At 39.4% G+C, this 9,982-nt stretch overlaps 1 protein-coding gene across 1 annotated transcript in view; it reads right to left on the bottom strand.

Moving 5' to 3' along the window:
- IPCEF1 (interaction protein for cytohesin exchange factors 1) overlaps window positions 1-9,982 on the bottom strand; it is a 114,569-nt gene that overhangs the window by 14,888 nt on the left and 89,699 nt on the right. The window lies entirely within an intron of this gene.

Raw genomic sequence — 9,982 nt, 5'->3', positions numbered from 1 at the left:
CCAGAGTTCCCCATTCATGTACGGACCCTTCACTGCCCAGTAAGAGTCCCAGGCCCATGGTGACAGTTCCCAGAGTTCCCCATTCATGTACGGACCCTTCACTGCCCAGTAAGAGTCCCAGGCCCATGGTGACAGTTTCCAGAGTCCCCCATTCATGTATGGACCCTTCCACTGCCCAGTAAGAGTCCCAGGCCCATGGTGACAGTTTCCAGAGTCCCCCCATTCATGTATGGACCCTTCCAGTGCCCAGTAAGAGTCCCAGGCCCATGGTGACAGTTCCCAGAGTCCCCATTCATGTATGGACCCTTCCACTGCCCAGTAAGAGTCCCAGGCCCATGGTGACAGTTTCCAGAGTCCCCCATTCATGTACGGACCCTTCCAGTGCCCAGTAAGAGTCCCAGGCCCAGGGTGTCGCATCACTGACTTAAAGCACAGCTTTGCCTCAGATGTAATTTAGAATATTCCACGCTAGCTATTGTTTGCCCACTCTACGAACTCATATTACAGCTTTAACTATGCTTTTTAAAGTGGGAAATGCTCTGAATGTAGCTAAGCAATGAAGAACCGCTCATTTAACCATGCAGTAATTCATATTTGCATTTTTAACATCATCAACAAATGTAAGAAAGCAAATGGAAGAAGATAAGTCTATAGGAATTGGAATTCTCATACCTGGATTACAAAACATTTGTGGCACAATAATAAGCACTCAGCTTCTAACCAATCGGTTAACAGTTCAAACCCATCCACTGCTCCACTGGAAGAAGCCAAGGAATTCTGCTTTTAAAAAGATTATGGTCTTTAACCAACACCACCCACTGCTATTGAGTTGATTTCTACACAAAGTGAATGTTTATAAACTTTCAGAGACAATAAATCTTCACAGCAGCAGACAGCCTTGTTTTTCTCCAGTGGAACGCCTGGTTTGAACCGCCAACCTTGTGGCTAACAGCCCAATGCCGAACCTACAGAACAACTAGGGATCCTTGCCTACGCTTTTGTTAAGCCTTACTGGTCTGGTTTCCAGTCATATACAACTAAAATGGCCTCCAATAATATAGAAACTATCCTAAGATCACCTTCAATTTTGGGTATTACTTTAATTCCTCATTTGGAACTTGATATTTTATTCCTTCAGTCCATAGACATAATGTTGGGAAAGTTATTCAATGAAATTTCCTCTTCTACCTTGTACTATTTAGTGTCCGTAGGTTTCATGTCCTGTCCTGAGAACAAGTTTGACAGAGGGACACGCTTTAATCAACAACAGCCTCCTTTGCCATGAGGCAAGAACTACCACTACTCAGAGTTTTTATCAAAGACCGCATAGCAGAAGCCTGTTCAATATGGGGAACGTGGAGTCTAATTCCAAATGCTCACGGGTTCCAGACTTCACGGAAACTGAATCTGGAGGCGTCTCTGGAACGACTGCCCTGAGATAATCTGTCAGCCTTCTATCTTGATGCTTCCTGAAGGACAGAAATGTGATGCAAAATGTGTGGCAATGATTGTGGGATGAACCAGAGCCACTAGAAAGTCTTCAAAGAAAAGACACTTTGATCTTGGAAGTAATATTAGGAGTAAGGACTCTGGCAATATGCCTGCCATTATTGACTTGACACTACTCATCTCTAAAGACCACTCTATAAAGCAGAGGAGGGCTGCCCTATCAGGTTTCCAAGCTGTACGCCTTTAAGGAAACAGACTGTTTAATTTTTCTCCTGTAGAGCTACTGGTGGGTTCAAACCACTGATCTTGCAGTTAGTAACTCAATGCATAGCCCACGGAGTCACCTGGATTCTAAGAAACACAAGGGCATGGAATTTTACACAACTCTACAACTAGCAATGTAGGGCTATGCATAGAGTAAGATCTAGACAGATAGCTTTCCACATCGTAGCATTTTTAACAGAAATGGTGTCTTCCTAACAAGCTGAAAGAAGCAAAACATAAATATTTTATAAAGTAAATTTTAAAAGAATGTTTTCCCTAAATTCCTGTGCTCACCAAGATCAGTTGTCTTCTAAGAAATTACCATAGAAAACACTATTATATTTGACTAATCCATTCCTTTGTTAGTATGTCATTGCAAAAATGATCATATAAAGATCATACCACTTATTTGACAAATATTAAATTAAGAAAGTTAAAAATAACTTTAGAAACTTAAAACAACTTGGCATAAAGTGTGTGCCCGAAATAAACAGCAACAGGACTCTCTTTAGTCTAATTTTAATAATATCTTATAATAATGTATCTGCATGGGAATATATTATCTTTATGTTTAAAAAAAAAATCAGCGGTTTCTCCTCTCTCCCTATCCTTCCTCTAACTTCTTAACTTCAAGGCATTCAACACCAGGGTATGGATTGATTCTTACAAATCTGAAATCTTTGAATCAAGAATTTACTTACATATGTGTGTCTACTTGGACATGTTATCAGGAGAGACTCAAACTCAGATGCAAACTCACTACCATCAGTTGATTCTGATACCTTACCACCCTACAGCTGAGGGTAGAACGGCTCCTGTGGGCTTCCAAGTCTCTCTTAGGAGAGCTAGTCCTGAAGAAGGTCCACATGCTTGAATATGTAGACAGGCAGCAAAGAAGAGGAAGAGCCTGGACAAGACGGATTGACACAGTGGCTGCAACGATGGACCTGAACAGAACCGTAATTGTGAGGATGGCCCAGGACCCGCAGTTTTATTCTGTTGCTCACAGGGCTACTATGAGTCAAAGTCCACTCAATGGCACTTAATAACAACATGTATATCTATAAGGAGCATTCAGCTGTAACTGCAAGGTCAGCAGTTGAAACATACAAATCTCTCCTTGGGCAAAGGGTAAGTTTATCTGCTCCCGTGAGGATTTTCAGTCTTGAACATCTTCACTAGGATAACTATGAGTTGGAATGGCAGTGGATAGCTGTATGTTTGTGTATGTGTGTGTAGATATATGAAGGGGCTTCAAAATGTTTATGGAAAATGAAATTTAAAAATAATGTCATGGCAACGTTTACAACCATTGTTGAAGCCACTGCGTCAATTCATCTCATTGAGGGTCTTCCTCTTTTTTTGCTGACCCTTTATTATACCAAGTATAATAAAATATAATAAGTCCTTCTCCCGGACTTATTCCTCCAGGTGGATGTCATTATACATTTATATATTACATATTCATGTGACTATAATATAATACATTCATATGAATATACATTCATATCTTTTATATGAATATATAATAGGAATTATATATTATATAAATCTAGATATAATTATATATATATACATATAAAACTTGATTCACCAAGAAATAGTGAAATTTCAAATTTAGCACACAAGGAAAAGTGGACTTGTTGAAATTACTCAAAATGAATTCATCTGAAATATGACCCAACACTGTTCCCAAAATAAATAATCTCAATGTGAATTCTCAATATGAGATTAATATTCAACCTGAATGAATCCTCTCAATATGACAGCAATGAGGAGCAAGGATGCTCAGATCACTGAAGCTGCAGGGGAAATGGGGCAACAAGGAAAAAGGCAAACTCCCATCGATTTTCTTGCCTCTCAGTTGTAGCCTCAGGGGAAACCTAAACCTGAAAGATGAGGGGTCTGACCTTGACTAACCTGCTTCCAGAAGTGCCCACAAAGATAGGGCTATAAAAGCAATAAATGGTGAAGTTAAGTGTCAAAAAACTACCCTCATTAGCTTCCATGTTTCACAGTCTGAGAGATGTACAACATATTACTGAACACTCAGGGGACATGCCTATGATCCAGCCAAGTCAGAATTCAGCCAACCACATTTTATTGCTTTTCACTGTTGCTACTGTCTAGTGTCTAGGTCTCCTCCAGGCCATAAAATAAGCTCCCAGTAATAATAGAGGCTGATGATAAATAGGATAGGACAGAAAAGTACCCAGAGATACCACAGCATAACAAAGCCGTTTGAACCAATTCCAAAACAGAGGTGAGAGACCTTCCCAATGGCCATGAGGAACTCTCTCTCTCTGATTTATTAACCCGATAGGACTACTCCAATACATTTGAGTCTTTTCAATAATCAATATTTTATTTTTTCCTTTTAATCATTCTCACACAAATATAGTTGAAAGTTACAATTTCATATCACAGCGAGTAAACAAGATGGACAGAAAAGACCACTCAGCTCTTGGCTATCAGAACTATGAGTCAAAGTCATTACTTCCACCTCCCTTGTCACTAGAAGTAAAATGAACGCATTTCGTCAGCCAGTCAAGTGTTTCCAGTGCAATTGTAATCTTTCCGATCAAATGTATAATGCAGTCTTCCAACACAAAGAACCAGGTCTTGGCTTCCTATTGTCACATAAGTTGGAAATAGACTTTCTAGTCTATCTCGGGCATCTTCCCCAGTGCTTTGCCTAGTAACATGAAGACTACTTTTATTTTATAGATGAGAAAATGGAGATTCTTGCAAAACAGCAAGTGATCTTTCCAGAAGACAAATCAGTGATGGCTTAAGAATAAAAATCAACTGCAAGATCAGAAATTTAAAGCCACCAGCCTCTGGGGCAGTGCTGCCCCGTCCTATAGGATCGCTATGAGTCAGAATCAACCTGATGACACTCGGTTCGGGTTGTCCATGGGTTGGACTAGCTCCAGAGGTGAGAGACGTAAACGTTCTCCAAACTCAGCTTAGTAAGCCAGTGATTTAGATTTAGGAATAGAATGATATTTTTATTAATGTCCAAAACCCTTTTCAGAGACATGGGCAAAGAAGGCATTAACATTTGAAACGAATGGTTATAAGTACATTCCCTTCCAAGGTTATATCTACTGACTGTGCTACTTCCATCTCACCCTCCTACAGATATTGAGCTATTGTCTGCTTTCGAAAGGACAGGGATGCTGCAGCAGGCCCAGAGGTGGCTGTGCAGAGCACTGCCTGCAGATTATCTTCGCAAGCGCTGTATTTTCAACTCTGCCTCCCCCGCTTTCTTATTTTTGGTGATTCCTTGGGCTTTCTAGAATGCTGCTGTGAGCTTTCTATCTAGGGTATACATGCCCTCGAGAGACAGAAGGGGGTACATATGCCACACTTCATACCAGCATCGGAAAGGAATCTTTTTTGAGGTTGGAAAATGCTAAACGATACCCCATGGTAAATTATTCTAGATTCAAACTCAGAGAGATTTAGGGAGAAACCAGCATTCCCCTCTTTGTGTGCAATGTGCCTGAGAAAGAAAAGACCACGGGAAGGGTTTGTCCCAAGGAGAAGAAATAATAATGCAGTCGTCTGGCCGTGCCTTCTAACTTTTTACACACTGTTTAATATAGCATCGGATGCCCACAGATCTGAAGTATTTTATGGACTTTCTCTAGTTAATGATCCCCCCAAAATCACAGAGCCTAACAAAGAACTTTGAGTCCTAATGACAGACAGCCTTACATTGCTATCATCAAGCTACATCTGGATAATTTATTTTAACAGGAAAGAACCCTACTGACCAAGGATAGTGCAGCTTAATTTTGAAGGAGAGATCTGTTTGGGCTGCAGCTTGTGGGGCTATGTAGAGATAGCTATCGTGCATTGAGTTCTTCCTATGTGACAGGCACTCTGTCAACTGTTATACTAGGATTCTCTCACCTCTGTAACAACCCTGTGAGGAAACCCATGATCGTGCTGATATAAAGGCGAGAATATCAAGACACAGAAAGATCAAAAGCTTGAGTAATGTCACAACAAAGCCAACTAGATTATGTAGCCAGAGCTCATTGTGTTAAACAGCATGCTATACAAGCATTATATTTAAAGAGTCCCAGTGGTACAATAGGTTAAGCACTGAGCTACAACTGCAAGGTTAGTGGTTCGAATCCACCAGTTGATCTAAAGAGAAAAGATGAGGCTGTCTGTTTCTATAACGATTTAGTCTCAGACACCCTACAAAGCAGTTCTATTCTGCCTGGTAGATTTTCTATAATTCAGAACCAGCTGAATGGCTGTGGGTTTGGGGTTACAGATATATTTAATGCTCTTCCATTGTTTATTGTGGGGAGAAATATAGGTAACACAGCGTTCCTCACATAGGCAGCTCATTGAAACCAATTACATCAATCATGGTGAGCAACCTTAACCAACACCCGTTGCCAACTTTTCCGGCATCAGAACTAAACTCCCTGCTTCCCCCAAATGACTTCTTTCTGCCTCCCTCTCACTCTTGGCAAGCGCATTAACTTGACACAGCCATTAGGTTCTCTGCTTACAAATTTGAACTGGGCACTTCTGACAAAGAACCAGTGAAAATCAGAACGTGAGAGCCAAGGTCATGGAGGGCTTCACTCACACGCACTAAAGAGATTGAGTGCTTAGAAACTGAGAATGAAAGATGAGAGTATTGCTTTCTAAACATGGCAGGGAAAAGAAATTCCAAAAAAGAGGACCCCCCCCCACAAATATATTAAGAGAAAGACCAAGAAAATATCCAAACATAAAATTAATCTTTGTGAGTCTAAGGAAAGGGTGGTGTCAATTTGATTGCATTCATTGTTCGGTATCAGTTTGACCCTTTTGATCAGAATTTTCTCTTTCCAATTTGAAGTTTCTGTTAAGTCGGAAGCAATGGTCAGATTGATGTGTCCATATGGCTAACCTATGTTGTGAGGAGCCATTAACTCAAAGTGACCATACGTACAAAAATACAAAACACTACCCGGTCCTGTGGCATCTTTATAATTATTGTTCCATCCGAGCCCATTGCTGCAGTCATTGTGTCAATCCACCTCATTAATTGTCTTTCTCTGTTTGACCTCATCCCCCTGACTTCTTAGCGTATCTGACTGCATTTCCTCCAAAGCAATTTGCTCTTCCGGCAGTCCATAGTATTTTCAATATTCTTTGCCAGCATCATAATTCAAATGCATCAATTTTTCTTCCGTATTCCTCTTTAAATATCTAACCTTCACATACAGATAAGTCGATGAAAATACCATGACTTGGGTCAGGTGCACCTTAGTCACCAAAGTGACAGCCTTGCTCTTCAGCATTTTAAAGAGATCTTGTGCAACACATTTGCCCAATGCAACCAGTTGTTTCAGTTCTTGACTGCTGCTTCCTTGAGCATGATTGTGGATCCAAGTAACATGAAATCCTTAACAACGTCAATCTTTTCTCTGCTTCTCATAATGTTGCCTATTAGTCCAGTTATGACGGTTTCTGTTTCCATTTTGGCAGAGACGCAATACATACTAAAAGCTGCAATCTTCAGTCTTTATCAGCTAGTGTCTCCAGTCCTCCTTGCTTTTAGTAAGTAGGATGTGTAATCTTATCGCAGGTTATTATTGAGACTTCCTCTAGTCTTTCTGCCAAAATCTTTTGCATACTGCCCAGCTTCTCAGATTATTTACTCAGCATGTAGGCTGAATAAAGTATAATGAAAAGATATTGATGCACACCTTTCCTGAGTTTAAACCACACAGTATTCCCTTATCTGTTCTAATGACTGTCTCTTGGTTTATATTCAGGTTCTGTATGTGCACAACTAAGTGTTCTGGAGATCACATCCTTCCCAGAGCTATCCATAGTTTGTTAGGAGCCACCCAGTCACATGTTTGTGCAGAGTTAATAAGACACAAGCAAAAACATTGTTGTGGTATCCTCTGCTTTCAACCAGGATTTATCAGACTTCAGCATCACTACATCCTCTTCTGAATCTGATTTGAATCTTCTGGCATCTCCCTGTTAATGTGTTACTGAAGCCATTTTAAAATTATCTTCCACAACATTTTAGTTGCATGCAATAATAATGATATTGCTCAATGATGTCTGCATTCTGTTTGGTCATCTTTCTTTGCTCTGGTCACAAATAATCTTCCATCCAGTTGGCCTGGTAACTGTCTACCAAATTTCTCGGCATAGATTAGTGAATGCTTCCAGCACTGTAGCAGTTTGTTAAAACCTTTCCATTGGTATTCTGTCAATTCCTGGAATCATGATTTTTGATAACACTTTCAGGACAGATTGGAGTTTTTCTTTCAGTACCCTCAGTTCTTGATCCGATGTTGGATCTTCAATGTTTCAAGGTAGACTAGTTCTTTTTAGTACAGAGACTTTATGCATTATTTCCATTTTCTTTTGCTGCTTCCTGCATCATTCAATATTTTTTCCATGGAATCCTTAAATATTACAAGTCGAGTCTTACGTTTTTTTCTTCAGTTCTTTCAGCTTGAGATATGCTGAACATGTTCTTCCATTTGGATTTTCTAACAATTGGTCTTAGGATGTGTTATTATAATGCTTTACTTTGTCTAACCCAGGTGAGCTGCCTTTTGAAATTTTCTGTTCAACTCATATTTCATCATTTCTTTCATCCACTTCAGCTACTTTGTATTCAAGAGCAAGTTTCAGAGTCTCTTCTGACATGCACTCTTGTCTTGTCTTTCTTTTCTGTCCTTTTAATTTCTTCTTTTGCTTTCTTCATGCATGATGATTTTGATGTCATCCACAAACTCATTTGGTTTTTAGTCATTAGCATTCATTGTGTCAAATCTATTCTTGAGAGGGTCTGAATTCAGGTGGGATAACCTTACAATCATATTTTGGCTCTTATGCACTTGTTTTAATTTTCTTTAGCTTCAACCTGAAATTGCATATAAGCCAATGATGGGCTGTTCCATAGCCTCATTATGGCTAATGATATTGAGCTTCTCTTTTGTCTCTTCCCACAGATATACCTCATTTTATTCCTGTGTATTTCAGATGGTGATATTCGCATGTATAATCATTTTTAAGTTGTTGACAAAGGTATTTCCAATGAAGAAGTCATTGCTCTTGTGAAATTCTATCATTTGATCTCCAGCTTCACTTTATCATCAAGACACTATTTTCCAACTACTGATCCTTCCTCTTTGTTTCTAGTTTTTGCATTCCAGTTGCCAATAATTATCAATGCATTTTGATTGCATGTTGATCAATTATAGATTGAAGATATTGGTAAACTTCCTCAAATTTGAATAATAGTTGTATCATCTGGTCTTCTTTGTATGTGTCTAGATATTATCCTAACACAAACAGCAAACTAGTACTTCAAGATAGACCTTGAAATATTCTTTAAGGCAATGAATTGGATACCTTTCCTCTTGAATTTGTCATTTTCAGCAGAGTAAACCATATGGTTATCTAACTCAAAATGGCCAATACTGATCCATTGCAGTTCACTAATAATTAGGATACGATCTTGATGATTTTTTGACAACTTCCAGTTTGCCTAGATTCATATTGTGTATAGTCCATATCCAGATTATGAATGGAAGTTTGCACCTGCTTTTTCTAATTTTGAGTCAGGCAAATAAAGTCCTAGAAGTTTTGCTCCATTAAGGTCAATTCTACTTTGAGGTGGCAGCTCTTCCTCGTCTGCTTTTGAGTTCCTTCTAACCTGAGGGCTTCCTCTTTTGTCAATGAATCAAGCAACATCCCATTGCTATCCATAAGGTTTGCAGTGAACTGTTTCTTCCTTCTTCCTAGTCTGTTCTTAGTTCAGGAATTCCACTAAAACCTATTCCACGTGGGTGACCTTGTTGGTATTTGGGATACTGGTGACATAGCTTCCAGCACTGCAACAACACACAAGTCCCCAGAGCAAGACAAAGTGACAGAGGATTGGCTAAGCTATAACTCAAACTCACTGCCATCAAGTTGATGCCAACTCATAGCGACTCTATAGAACAGATCACAGCGCAACATGCAACCTACATGTCACCAGAGATCCTGGCTAACCTATAGTATCTAGTTATTCAATTCTACTCAAAGCTGTTGCCATAGTGATCATTTGAAGATACAACTAACAGCTACAATTTGCTTTGTTTTGTTTTGTTTCAAACCATTTTATTAGGTCATAATCCAGATATCATACCATACCATAGTTCATCACATCAAGCAGTGTTGTACAATTGCTATCATAATCAGTTTCAAAACATTTTCTTTCTTCTTGAACTCCTTG

This window comes from Echinops telfairi, unplaced genomic scaffold, assembly GCF_000313985.2.
Source record: "Echinops telfairi isolate 266 unplaced genomic scaffold, ASM31398v2 ScPeMD7_3533;HRSCAF=4204_0, whole genome shotgun sequence".
NCBI classification, from domain to species: Eukaryota; Metazoa; Chordata; class Mammalia; order Afrosoricida; family Tenrecidae; genus Echinops; species Echinops telfairi.
This window is presented reverse-complemented; position numbering and strand designations above follow the sequence as displayed.